This window comes from Nematolebias whitei, chromosome 8, assembly GCF_014905685.2.
Source record: "Nematolebias whitei isolate Nwh7 chromosome 8, NemWhi1, whole genome shotgun sequence".
NCBI lineage: Eukaryota > Metazoa > Chordata > Actinopteri > Cyprinodontiformes > Rivulidae > Nematolebias > Nematolebias whitei.
This window is the reverse complement of record NC_056505.1, coordinates 10,271,182-10,285,751: the sequence shown is the minus strand read 5'-3', so window position 1 is coordinate 10,285,751 and position 14,570 is coordinate 10,271,182.

Sequence of the window (14,570 nt, the reverse complement as noted above, 5' to 3'; positions counted from 1 at the left end):
AAAATATTCTTGCTCTGCTTTTCATTATAAATCTTGAGGGACTGTTTGGTGAAGTGGTGCAAAGCTTCTTGACGTTGGGCACAGCTCTGCATCTCCATGGTGCACTCAAAGTCGGATGTCAAAGTATGAAAGAAAATGCGGAAAGGAAATCACGATGCGTGTACAGTGAACTGTACTGGCATTTAAGTCAGAGGGGTGGCCTGGTGGTTTGAGACCTCCATTTGAAAAGGCTGGAAAACTGGTGCTGAAGCTAGCTGTGACAGATCAATTCACCAACCCATCATGAGACATTTTAATAGCCCTTCACACCTGTATAGGACTCACAGGAAAGTTTTATTTCTTTCTTTCTTCCCATTAGACTTCTTCACTTTGCTGGAAAAGTGTATGCATCTGGTTAGTTTTGGCACAGAGCAGTTTGAAACAATTTGCAGCCTTTAACTGGTATAAAATCATGGGACCAATATGTACGAGTAAATGGCTTCAGACTAAATTCTCAGCAGACACATGAGACCATAAATAGGAGCTTAAGAGACTAATTGACTGGATCATAGTGAGATGTTCTTGCTACAAAATACATTCAGATGTTTTTAAGGGAAACAGTTGTCAAGAACACATTCCCAAAACAAAAAGTAGTTTTGTATCAGGAACCATTTACATATTTCCAACATTAAAAAGTGTTGTATGTTTTTGCAGATCCTCAGTCGTTCAGGAATTGGCAAACACAAGCAGTACAGATAAACATCTGGACTTCTTTTGTTAGTTGAATATGTTTTTCTTTTTATTTCAAGAGGCTTCTCTTTTATTTAAAAGTGCTGCGGTCCAAGCTTTAAAGTAGTTAATAAAGTGTTGCAAATGATGCAGAACAATTTATTTTGCAAAGCTTGATGTATTTGTAGCAGTTACAGGAGGGCGATTTGTGTTATGGGCATGTCTTTATGTAAATGTTAATTCTGTCAGGTTTTGTGTGAACATTCCTTATGATTGTTTCAGAAAATATATTTACAATATGTAATTATTAAATAATATTATATTTTTTTGTGAATTTACTGTGCTTTCTGGCATTTATATTTTATTTATCTTTTATCCAATTTTATCTAGTCATCTATATCTTCTGTAAATAGAAAAAAAAAGGCCTACTCACCTGGAATCAACCTACCTGTCCACTTGTGGAGATTCTGTTTTTTTTCCCCACTCATCTCCTCTCCCAGCTCCTGAGTGGGCGGAGCCTATCTGCCTCAGCTGTTTCTAATCAGCTGATGAAGAACCTTAAATACGACTCTACCAGACTACACCGGAACATTGTCCCTCACTGTTACAGTGTTGGATAAAATAAATAGCCGTTCATCATCTACTTAAAAAAAGGAGCTCACAGACGACGACCGGAGAAGATTTTTCAACCCAGTTTACTTGCAAGGACAAAGTTCACGTACAGGCTTTAACAGATGTTCAACATTACCTGAGTCTCGTCAATGAGAATCTGCGCCAGACAGTGAGGCAGGAAATGCTTCAATACACGCTCATCAGACAGAGGCGAGGTCAAGACGACCTCGGCTTTCCAGCTTACAGACTCGGAGAAGGTCTTGGAGTTTATCAGGTGAGCCTCCGTGCGCCTGCAGGCTCCTCTCTGAGGAGACAAAGCAACTCTAACTCACACACATTAATCTAACATTAGAGACAAACATCCATAACCTTTACCTAAATTCCATTGACACTTTGTCTGGCCAGAATTATTTTTATTGGAACTCTAGTGAACTAAACTTGTCTCCTTGCGCTCCTGTAGATCTAGTTTCTAATGATGAGTAAATTAAACTTTTATGAAGCACCAATTTCTTTCAGGTCTCTCTTGTAAACGAGTCCCCAAGGCTCAATGGGATTAACCTGTATTAATAAAGCGTTGAATGAAAAATTTGGCCGAACATTTCAAAAATCGGTTAATTTTTTGAAGTTACAGTGACCCATCTTTCCCATCTGCAATGCTGCAGTCAGGTTGGAAACTATCAAAGACATTTTTTGAGGAACACGTTTTTCAAAAGTTTTTAGGGCTTAGCCAATTTCTTTTTTGCTGACAACCTCTCCACACTTAGAACATGCTCGCAAGGGACATACGATGCTGGCATGCATAAAAAAAGTTTAAAACGTTCATGTTTTTCTTTCTTAACCAGTGAAATTTGGCCTCGTGATCTTTACTTACTATGTAATCTGTGTAGAGCGATACGGGCTGGATATATATTGTTGATTATGAGTTAAGCTCTTAAGATATGCATTTATTATGCAAATAACCTCGGTGTGTGGGCACCACCTCTCTCTTGGAGAGAAAAAATCTGTCTCTATTTACCCCAAAATAATGCAGTGAGTTCTTTTCTCGTGTTTAAAGGGCATCAAATCAGTTAATACACACAGGTATGCCAAAATAATCACAAATTCAGTTGATTTTATGTATGGTTGTTTGTCTCGTTTGTCTCTATGTGGCCCTGTGATGGACTCGCGACCTGTCCAGGGTATCCCCTGCCCCTTGCACAGTGATTGCTGGACATAGGCACCGGCGACCCCGTGACCCAAAATGGAAGAAGCAGGTAAAAGATAATGGATGGATGAATGGATGGATGGTTACAGTTACAGAAATCACAAGTTAAGTTATTTTCTGCTGTCACATTCTGTCCCCTCCCCCCAGCTTTCTTTCTTCATATCTCCCTCCTCTCATCTTTTCCAGTGTTTCTTGAACTTTTACAGTCTCTCTTTCCCTTCTATTTCCCTTTGCTCCCTATGCTCCTTTCCATCCACCTTCTCATGCGCTCCACTCTCCTCTCTCTCCCAGTAATTGATGGTCTCTTGTGCAGTTATTTCATCCAAAGGGCCCTGTAAACAAAATCGTCTCTGACAGAACCAATATGGAAATCTCAAGCAGTGGGGCCACGAGTTATGGCCTACACACCACGGTTTGTGTGTGCGAGTGTGTGCGAAAAACAAGAAGCTGAGTGTTTTTGTGTATGACTGTACATTGGTGTGTGCGACTGCGTTCCTGTGTCCTGCCAGCGAGAGTAAAGGGTGGCCCTCAGTTCTGCGTAATAAACTCTAGAGCAGCTAGTCATTAAGTGGGATGCGAGTGTGTGGCTTTGTGAGTGTGATGGGGAGGGGTCAAGGCCAAATTGACATAAAATGGTCTAAATTAGCCCCACTTGTCTCCATTGATTTACGGTGGGTGAGTAAATTGCATCTGTAGCAGGAGAGAGGAAGCAGGAAGGAGCTCAGGGTTTCTCTGTAATTGATCTTAGTTCGCATTTGTGGTGACAGAAACTGCGCAGGAGACACAAGAAGTACAAGCTGTCATCATGGCAGCAACACTTTGATCTAACCTTTTGCATGTTGTGCACACATGCTTAGAAAAGAGTAGGGATTTTGTTATATACTCTATGATCATTTTCATAATAAGACCGCTTTATGTACAAAAAATTAAAAAATACTCAGAAACTGCACACAGTACATGCAGAGGGACACAATGATCAACATCTGATGAAAGGCTGAAACTAAATTTTTATAGCTAATTTATTCAATAAAATGTCACGGAAAACTACATGTACTGCACTTATGTGTATAAATTTGCAGTAGACGGATCTCTTGTGACGTACTGATCCTTATTTATACAACTGAGGAGATGCGGTAAATTGACCATTTTTAGATTTAAAAGCAACTTCAACATTCACAATGATGTGGTTTCACTGATAAGTCTGCTTCTGGAATTGTGCACTATATCTACACAATAGCAGTGTGGATTCTTTATAAATCTATACACATAGATTTTGAAAGAATTTCAAACCCATTCAAGCTGAAAATTGTTCAATTTCAGTCAGCAGGTAATCAGTCCAACTTTCTGAACTTGCTCTTTTCTGGGTAGGAAGAGTGTCTGGTTGTACTCAGTGGGTCCATATTACCAGGTAATCTATACCTGGTATACATAAAAGTACATTGTTCTTTTCTCTGTTACCCTGTTCATTGAGTGACCTCAGACATAAAGTTATAACTTAAGTTTTTAGACACATTTAAGTTGTTTAAAACAAGACAATAACCACTCTTTACAATAGCGATAGAATGAGCTACAGACTTTGAAGTACTTCACTCAGGTTTTGAAGAAATTTTTTTATCCTGATGCAGTTGCAACACTAGATTATGCAATTAAGTACACAGTCTTCTGTGATTCTTCATTGTTTTCAAATTTTAATTTATCTTGTCATGTATTGCAGTATGTTGCATTTTAACTTCTTTTTTTTTATTGCATTTTATTGCATTTTATGAGTGAATTTAGCTGCAGACTGCATTACTGGGAAGCTTAAAGATATTTCATTATGACTGGACAAATGATAATGCCCTTTTGTCTTTGAGCATTTTTTATTTATTTTTGCCTGTGTATTTCTTTGCTTTTGCTTCTCTGCTATGTTAGCAAAAAATCAGCTAAATTACTAAATAGACTGTATAACTATTTTCTGGAAGTTTTCTTAAAGTGGAAATTTACAACTGATTAGTTTTTGGAGTTAGCCCCATTCAAGATGGCTGCTACAGCTAAGCAATCTAAGCAAACCTAAATGACACTGGCTCTGTTGATTTTACGTCATTTACCTAAAAATTGGTGTGCAAGAAAATGAGTCATCCCAAACTAATGCTTCAAGCAGAAATGATGGTCCAAAACTTTTCCATCAGCTATTTTAGCAAAATATCATATGAACCACAAGATGGCTTTTGGTCAAACTTTGCAAATATCTAGATCTATTGTTTTTTTTGTTTTTTTTTTAAGATCTACAAAGTACAACTGATTAACCTTTTGAGGTCAAACCTATTCAAGATGGCTGTCACAGCCAGCTTGTTGTTGGAAACTCAAAAATTGCTATACCACCCAGTTATACATTCAAATTCAAAAATACTTTATTAATCACAGAGTGAAATAAAATAATAATTATAATAATACAGATACTAAGCTAAAGGTTTGTGGTAGTAGCTGAAATGTCAATCGTAACGTTTTGCGTGTTATCACACAGTGGTGTAGTCTACGTGATACGTGGGTATATGGAGCATACCCACTTAAGTGTCTAATGACAGAAGCCCACGTCACATATCATTACCAATGATACGTGATGGGCTTGTGTCATTGTCAACGCATTTGGAACATTTTATAGACACATTGAGTTGGTTCAACCTGTTTTTTGTATAATTAATACTTCTGTACTTACTACTAATACTTGAACATGTTTTGCTTTGATACTGTTTTATAAATTCTATGTTTTTAACACAAAGCCAACTGTTGTACAAGGTTTGTTGTACATTTATTCAAATAAAAGCATCAGAGAAATTTTGAAATGTTCAATATGCTTTAAAAATTAAAATAAATTAACAAATACATTTTACTAACCGGTGTACTTTGGTTTGTAAGCACTGTATACCCACTACAGAAATGTAGATTACACCACTCAAATCACATCATGCAAGATTTCAAGACAGTGAATGAGATTATTAACACAATTTACAACGTTTGAAAAACAAATGCTAGAACTCTGTCCCTTCTCAGAATAAGATTATTTTAGTTTTAAACTCTGGCATGAAAGGCAGTGAGTGAGATGCACTCCTTCATGAAACGCTACACTTTTAATTATTTTATTTTTGTTACAATGTCAGAAGTATTTCTCATTAAAAAAAATAATAAATTGAACTGTGCTTGTTTTTATTTTTTCTCCATCTCTCATTGGACGGACAGGCAGACAGATGAGATTTTAATTGCCTTAGAAGCATAGCTTTTTATCCAAGATACAATGGTCGATAAACAGTTATTCGTCTGGTTGCCCTTCTCCTGCTATGGCTTCTAGCAAATCGTTGACTCTTTTCCTTTTAAAATCAGCCATTGTGCAGACATGTGACAACAACATTATTTAATGGACCTTTAAATAGCTCAAAGCCACAGAAATATTTAGGAACTGCTGAAGTATTTGTCAGCTCACTTGTGTTGTGAAAACCCCAAATAAAATGGGGTTAGAATAATGATGGCTTTCACTTGAACTTTAGTAAAGCAGAACACGAGAAGTCATAATTTTTCTGAATTTTCCCTCGGTGCAAAAGTACAAAAACCAAGATATAAAATGTGAAATAACTGTTTATGTTAAATTGTAAAATAAAATAACTTTTCAGAGTAATTTAATAGTTTCTTCTTATGCTGGTACAAAAATAAATCTGATTTCCTCAAAACAGATTTCCACAATTTGACTCCAGAGAAAATTAACTCCTTAGAGGTGAGGCTTTTATACGTAGACTGTGCACAGAGCACGCCATTTGGAAAAAGGGATATAATTTCATTTTATGAGCATTTGCAAATGGTTTTTTCCTTTGTGTTCATTTGCATTTAACATTCTGTCGATGTAAGTGCAGTCTCTCTAATTACACATCGAAAATGAACAGTATGGCATGCAAGTCAAAGATATTGATTCCCTTACAAAAGGCACACACATTCCTAATTCTGATCACAGATTTAATTTTATATGAACATAACAGAAGTGAACAGAAGTAACTTCTTTAGAAAAGCATCTTGTCACTATTTGGCATCTACTGTTGTACTGCTGAAACCTGTTTATTGCCTTTTTTTAAATTAAAGAAGATGGGTTAAAATGACACAAAACGACAAGTAAAAACACACCAACACACTTTCTTACACATTGGCTGCCCATAATCTATCACATATGATCAGCAGACACACTCATGAGCGTACAAACACATGTGTGGACACACACATGGCTGCACACTTTAAGCCTGAGCAGTTCTCCTCAGCAGTTTTTAATTGGATTCTAATGTAGTCAGTTTGCTCCAGTGAGCAAGGAGATGTCTTTGGTACTCCAACTGCACAGAGAGGCAGAGAGAAAAGGAGCAATGCAGACAGAAAGGGAGAGACTGAAAAAACTGGAAGTAAATAGGAAGGTTCAATGGCGCTCATCTTTTCCCAGTTGCCAAGTGGATTGTAACGTCTGAACAAGCTGTTGGCAGAATTTCTACAAGAGGCTTTTGACCTGAGACAGAGGCACACGTTCTCAGTGGCGGTCTCTATTCACAGCATCTTTTTCAGCTCTAGAATAGAAGGATGGGGGTTGTGTACTTCAAGCCCCATTTTTGGTGTACTCATAAAAAAGATAATTTTACCCAGCATCAGCATCCAGGAAACACAGAGACTGAGAGAGAAGTCTATTTTAGTGTCATCAATTCCTATTTTCCTTATGAGAACATTCCCATTATTCAACTGTTCAGGATTTAAATATGAGCTATTTGATTAGTTACTATGATTTAAAATAGCGTGTTCTTCGAAAGAACTGTAAGTATATTTTGTGGGACTTATTTAGTTTTTTTAATTTCATATACAATATTTAAACTGTGATTACATCGAGAATCAGCCCTGAGTTCCTCATTTGCAACAGTGATAAAGACGTTGACAAAGAAGGTCAAGCAGGAGTCTCAATGGACTATGGTGTATGAGGACAGTGTCATGATCTGTAAAGAGTGTGGAGCAGGTGGAAGAGAGCCTGGTGAGGTGGAGGTATGTTCTAGAGAAAAGAGAAATAAAAGTGCAGGCAGGGTGGATTTGATAGAGCTTATTGCCAGGAGAGAGAAGGATAGCTTCAAGAGTGAAATGGAAAGCATGAGATGTTTGTGAGATGTATTGTAACATAGTTTGGAGATGAACAAAGAGACAAGAGGTAGAGCTCAATGTGACAGAGATTAAGTTGTTTAGATTTTCATTGGGAGGGGCCAAAGGGGACAAGATTAGAAATAAGTTAATTGAAAGGGCAGGATGACTGGTTTGAAGACAAAAGTTAGAGTGGTGAGGCTGAGATGGTTTGGACCTATTCAAAGGAGGGATAGTAGACAGTACTGGGCAAAATATGTTGATCATGGAGGAAGAAAAGAAACGCAAGGTCCACTGTTGTAGTGAAGGATGATAAGCAGAGGGCTACAGTGCCTTGCGAAAGTATTCGCCCCCTTGAACTTTTCAACCTTTTGCCACATTTCAGGCTTCAAACATAAAAGATATAAAACTTTAATTTTTTGTGAAGAATCAACAACAAGTGGGACACAATCGTGAAGTGGAATGAAATTTATTGGATGTGTCAAACTTTTTTAACAAATAAAAACCTGAAAAGTGGGGCGTGCAATATTATTCGGCCCCTTTACTTTCAGTGCAGCAAACTCACTCCAGAAGTTCAGTGAGGATCTATGAATGATCCAATGTTGTCCCAAATGACTGATGATGATAAATAGAATCCACCTGTGTGTAATCAAGTCTCTGTATAAATGCACCTGCTCTGTGATAGTCTCAGGGTTCTGTTCAAAGTGCAGAGAGCATCAAGAAGACCAAGGAACACACCAGGCAGGTCCGAGATACTGTTGTGGAGAAGTTTAAAGCCGGATTTGGATACAAAATGATCTCCCAAGCTTTAAACATCCCAAGGAGCACTGTGCAAGCAATCATATTGAAATGGAAGGAGTATCAGACCACTGCAAATCTACCAAGACCCGGCCGTCCCTCTAAACTTTCATCTCGAACAAGGAGAGGACTGATCAGAGATGAAGCAAAAAGGCCCATGATCACTCTGGATGAACTGCAGAGATCTACAGCTGAGGTGGGAGAGTCTGTCCATAGGACAACAATCCTATAGGCCAGATTTGTACACTGCACAAATCTGGCCTTTATGGAAGAGTGGCAAGAAGAAAGCCATTTCTCAAAGATATTCATAGAAAGTGTTGTTTAAAGTTTGTCACAAGCACCTGGGAGACACCAAACATGTGGAAGAAGGTGCTCTGGTCAGATGAAACCAAAATCAAACTGTTTGGCCACAGTGCAAAATTATATGTTTGGCATAAAATCAACACAGCTCATCACCCTGAACACACCATCCCCACTGTCAAACATGGTGGTGGCAGCATCATGGTTTGGGCCTGCTTTTTGTCAGCAAGGACAGGGAAGATGGTCAGAATTGATGGGAAGATGGATGGGGCCAAATACAGGACCATTCTGGAAGAAGACCTGTTTGAGTCTGCAAGAGACCTGAGACTGGTACGGAGATTTATCTTCCAACAAGACAATGATCCAAAACATAAAGACACATCTACAATGGAATGGTTCACAAATAAACGTATCCAGGTGTTGGAATGGCCAAGTCAAAGTCCAGACCTGAATCCAATCGAGAATCTGTGGAAAGAGCTGAAGACTGCTGTTCACAAACGCTCTCCATCCAACCTCACTGAGCTCGAGCTGTTTTGCAAGAAAGAATGGGCAGAATTTCAGTGTCTCCATGTGCAAAACTGATAGAGACAAACCCCAAGAGACTTGCAGCTGGAACTGCAGCAAAAGGCGGCGCTACAAAGTGTTAACGCAAGGGGGCCGAATAATATTGCATGCCCCACTTTTCAGTTTTTTATTTGTTAAAGTTTGACACATCCAATAAATTTCATTCCACTTCATGATTGTGTTCCACTTGTTATTGATTCTTCACAAAAAAATTAAATTTTGTATCTTTGTTTGAATATGTGGCAAAAGGTTGAAAAGTTCAAGGGGGCCGAATACGTTCGCAAGGCACTGTAGATGACAAAATATGTTGGGATCAGATAAAATGGAGGCAGATAGGCAGACACCTTTGCAGAGAAATGGTCTATAGAAAGTTGATTGCTCTCCATCCATCCCTTTTTGCTGTGATTAGCTAATGAAGGCTAGAAAGAAAATTCAAACATTCCTTTCCCAGCTACACACTCCAGCTTCTCCTGGGGGATCTCAAGGTTTTCTCAGGCCAGAGAGGATGCATAGTTTCAAGCAAAGTCCAAATACGTTCCAAGATCTGCTCCCAATAGAATGTGCCCAGAAAATCTCCAAAAGGTAGCCTCCTAATTAAATGCCCTAACCACCTTCTATGACTTCCTTTGTTGAGGAGGAGCAGCAGCTCTACTCTAAGCTCAGATGACAGAACTTCTGGCCACCTGACGAAAGAAGCTCGGCTCAATTACTTATCTTATTTTAGTCATGATTCAAGTTGATTATTTGTCATATGCAGGTTAACACAAGGTTAACAGTACAATGAAATGCTCAGGATGAGAAGAACAGATTCACAACTCATGCCCACATGTGTTGGTAAGGAGCAAAAAGCAAACTTTGACTCAAACGTATGCTTCACACTCCAGAAACTTCCTCAGGAAACATGAGCATAAGCCTTCTCCAAACTGATAAAACACTTGTAGAATGAAAAGAAACACTCAAGAACCCCTTCGACAAAAACCAGGTCTACTCCAACAACCAGGATCAAAGCCACACTGGTCCACCAGTGAAACGTTATACCTAAACACAACTTTCAGTTGAAAAACTGGACACAATAGGAAAAATAACTTGAATGAGTCAGAAATATTTCAAATAAGATTTTTTTTTTATTAATTAAAATGTCTATATTGTTACTACTGAAATGAATGTAAGTGTAAATAATGATGTATATTAACTGAGCAGGACAACAGATAGATAAAAAAAAAAAAAAAAAACTTACAAGTGTTCTCAAGTGTGTGAAGTATGTAGAGGCATATTGTTTCACACAATTTTACTCCACAGTTGTGCCATATGTTGACTGGCTGCAGTATGTGCCAGCGCTGATATAGACCATCTGTCAGCTTGCAGCTGATTTATTTGCTGGCTTTATAAACATGCATATTTATGAGAACATTTCAACTTTTGGTTCTATTTAAATGCTTTTCTTATTGTAAAAAACATCTCAAGTCTTCATCTTCTCTGACATGTAACTGTCCACATATCTCAATAGAATTCAGTTCCATTTGTCCAAAAGATTTCTATCAATTAATTTCCACCACAGCAGATAGGATCAAGGTGCAGGGTCTTTGAAGATGCCCTTAAAGACGTTACCTCTCACTAAAATATATGCGATGATACGACTAAATACAACTGTCATTCAACCGGTCAGCAGGCTCCATAACAGATTTAAAAATATGTGCCATACTTTTGAACGAATACGGTACAGTAGTCCCTCGATTATCGCAGGGGTTACGTTCCAAACACCCCCACGATAGTTGGAAAACCAACGAAGTAGGAACTCTATTTATTTTAATATATATATATATATATTTTAAGGCTTTATAAACCCTTCCCACACTCTTGCAATGTTGTAAACTCATAAACCTACATCATTTTAACAACATGCGTATATGCACTGTGGTACTGCAAAATTTTACTCACCAGTTCTGCAGAACAACAACTCTGTTCCGGTCTGGCTCAGTTCTGGTTCTGCAGACCTACCCTGCAGCGATGAAGCCCACCGCCCTGTCCAGGTTGAAGCCCACCGCCCTGTCCACGTTGATGTGCACATGGATAATCGAGCTTCGGGAAGCTTCAGGAAGCTTCAGGAAGCTTCAGGAAGCTTCAGGAAGCTTCAGGAAGCTTCAGGATTATTTGTGACATTCTTGCCAGTTCTGTGAGCTTCATAGATGGCTAAGATTTCCGTTGCAAATAACTTTCCCTCCATTTCAGCAGAAAGCAACGACCGGAAGCACTGTTGGCTTCTGGGTAGTGTAGTTCTTTTGACTGGCCTTACAGTATAGGCTTATTGAAAGAAAACTACAAAATGGCAGTGTGAGTCCAAAGAATTTTTTTTCCTGTAAACTTTTTGTACCGTACTGTCCCAGTCACGTGAGTATATTAAAGTTGACAATCGTTAAAAAAAAAACCCTTGAAAGAGCGAGTTCACGAAAGTCAAACCTCCAAGTAGCGACAGACTACTGAATTCTTGGAACTGGGGGGAAAAAAAGCTAAACAAAATATTTAACCTTGCAGCCTTTCCATAAAAAGTACTTTGGATGCATGGAACTCCTGACTGAAGTTTAAAAGTAGGACAGGTCAGTGTCTGCAGTTGGTCTGGCAATGATTAAACGCAACAGCTCAACGTCTAACAATGTATAACATTTTTTTCAACAACTCTCCTAATTTATAGAATAACATCCATTAGAGCTCGTGTCTGAAGAGTTGTACTCCAAAATGACAATCCAATCTTTGTGATGAATGCCTTGTTCCTTATGATATAATGAATATTTGCTGCCTGTAGGCTTCATTTAATGGTGACAAATAATACAATGTTAAAGGGGAAATGGGGAAAATGATCATTTGCCACGAACTTGCTCAATTATTTTATGTCTGAAGTAAAAGGTTTGCATGTTTTATTTATTTATTTATTTATTTCCATTATAGCTTATAACCCTGGATAACCAAGTTTTCAGTATTTGAACACGATTTTTTTTTTTTTTTTGCACATAGAATATTGTTTTTTTTTTATTTCATCTTACAAAAATCATTGTGGGAATTATAAGCAATTCTTTTACAGTGAGATTTTTCCCTCCACAGTCACTGGGGTTTTGGTATACGGACACATTATTTGTAAAAATATTACATTTTACTGCACGCTTGCTGAACTAATGCCTTGCTTCCGCTGTGGCCCAAGAGGAATAGATCAGTTAAAAATAGATTTTTCAAATATAAGTCACAGTGAATACGCTGCTCGTTGAGAGGAAAGTCACTCAGTGAAAAGGAAACGATACATTACAGTAAATGCAAAAGCAGCATGGCGGAGCAGTGGCTAAAGCTGTCGCCTCTCAGCGAGGGAGTCGTGGGATTACCTCCCGGGTCTTTCTGGGTGGAGTTTGCATTTTCTTCTCGTGCTCTCGTGGATTTTCTTTGAGTTCTCTGTTGTCCACCCACAGACCAAAAACATGCATGTTAGGTTAATTGGTAACCTTAAATTAGCCCTAGATGTGACCAGGGGCCTTTCTGGTTGGAGTTTGCATGTTCTCTCTGTGCATGTGTGGGTTTTCTCCAGGTACTCCGGTTTCCTCCCACAGACCAAAAACATACATAGACTGCCTTCAGGCCCAGGCCTCCCTTGCAAAAGAGATCTGTGATCTCATTGGGATTTGCCTGGTTAAATAAAGGTTAATAATGATGTATGTTGAGAAATTATAGTTAAAAGTTGTAGATAACTCTCAGCTACTACCACACTCAATTTTAGCTCAATGCATTTCAAATGGAGTTGTAGCAGTTTTTCTGTTTTCTCAAGTCGTCTTGAATTGACCTGAAGTGACTCCAGAAGTTAATCGGTTGTGGATGTACATCAAATAAAGAACTAGCCAAAGTTTCATTGAAATCTGCCCAGTGGTTGACACAATATTTTGCTAACAAACAAACAAACAAACATAACTCTAAAAGTTAATGCCAGAGTTTGAAGAAAGATGTTGCACAATCTGTGGATGTTTGTGTTGGGAACATCTCAACTGCTCCATCAAATTCGATCTGTAGCTGAGTGATAACCATTCTTTGTGCTGCATCTGTTTTCGCTGTGGCCGACAACTTAAACAGGGTGAACTCAAAACATGTATCAGTTGTATATTTTATCCAGGGATTTTTTTAAAAAGTTTCAGTAAAATCAGTTCCATGAACTAATTGAAGACGGGGGTACGTCTTCTTCAGCAGGATGGCAGCTCTTCTTCAAAATGGTCACTAGGGGGGGCTGTCGCTCCTCCCCAGGCTCTGATGGAGAGGACGCATCAGAAGACAGAGACTGAGACAGCGACTCCGGAAATCCCCCCATCCCTCCACGAGCTCATTTGCAATTCAATAAGTCACAATGTCATCTCTTTAGCTTTTACACATTTAGCTGACAAAGGGAAGCAGGCGCGCAGCTTCATGAAATATCGTCTGGGTCTCTCAAAGAGGGGGCCCTAATCGTTTCTCTCTTCTGACTTGCGCGCGCGCACACACACTCTCACGCACAGGTCTCATCAATAGAAAGTGAACGGGGTTTTATTCATCTTACCTGAAGGTGATTGGTGGGTGGATCTCGCGCGGCAACGTGCGTGCGCGCGGGTCCGTGTCATTTCGATCGATTACAGGGAGAACAGGTGTAGCGTGCGTCTTTGTATGAATAATGCAGAAAGAGGCTTTGAACGGAGAAACACGCACGCGGTGTTAAACTTTTTATTTAGTCCCTTCAGCGTAAAACAACTCATGCTGCGGTCTTTACTCTGGGTGTTGGATTCTACCTGGACAGACCAAAAAATAAAAAAATATAATCAAACTTACAATCCCACACACTCCATTGGTTTCCCTAACTGCCACTCAACCCCCCCCCCCCCCCCCACCAAATTCCACCCTCCCCCGGCCCCACATCCTCCGCTAAAACCCTGCCATCCTTCACCCTCCTCCTCCTCTCTTGCCGGCTGCTGAAAGCGTCAGACCTCCTCTCCTGCTCCTCTCCTCCCTCCATCCCGCGGATACTCTCAAACTGAGCCCAGACTAGCGCGCGCGCGCGCACACACACAAACACGCGCGGAGGAGGGTGAATGGACAGAAGAGAGGAAACTGGGAGAGAGGACGGAGCTGCACATTTTGGATATTTACGCGCGGTCTCAAGAGGTGGCAGAGTTTAGTTGCGTCCAAATCGCCTTTTTGAAGTCGACTTCTTGCATTCGAGTGGGTTCTGGAGACTCTCCGATGGTCTGGGTAAACTTTGGAG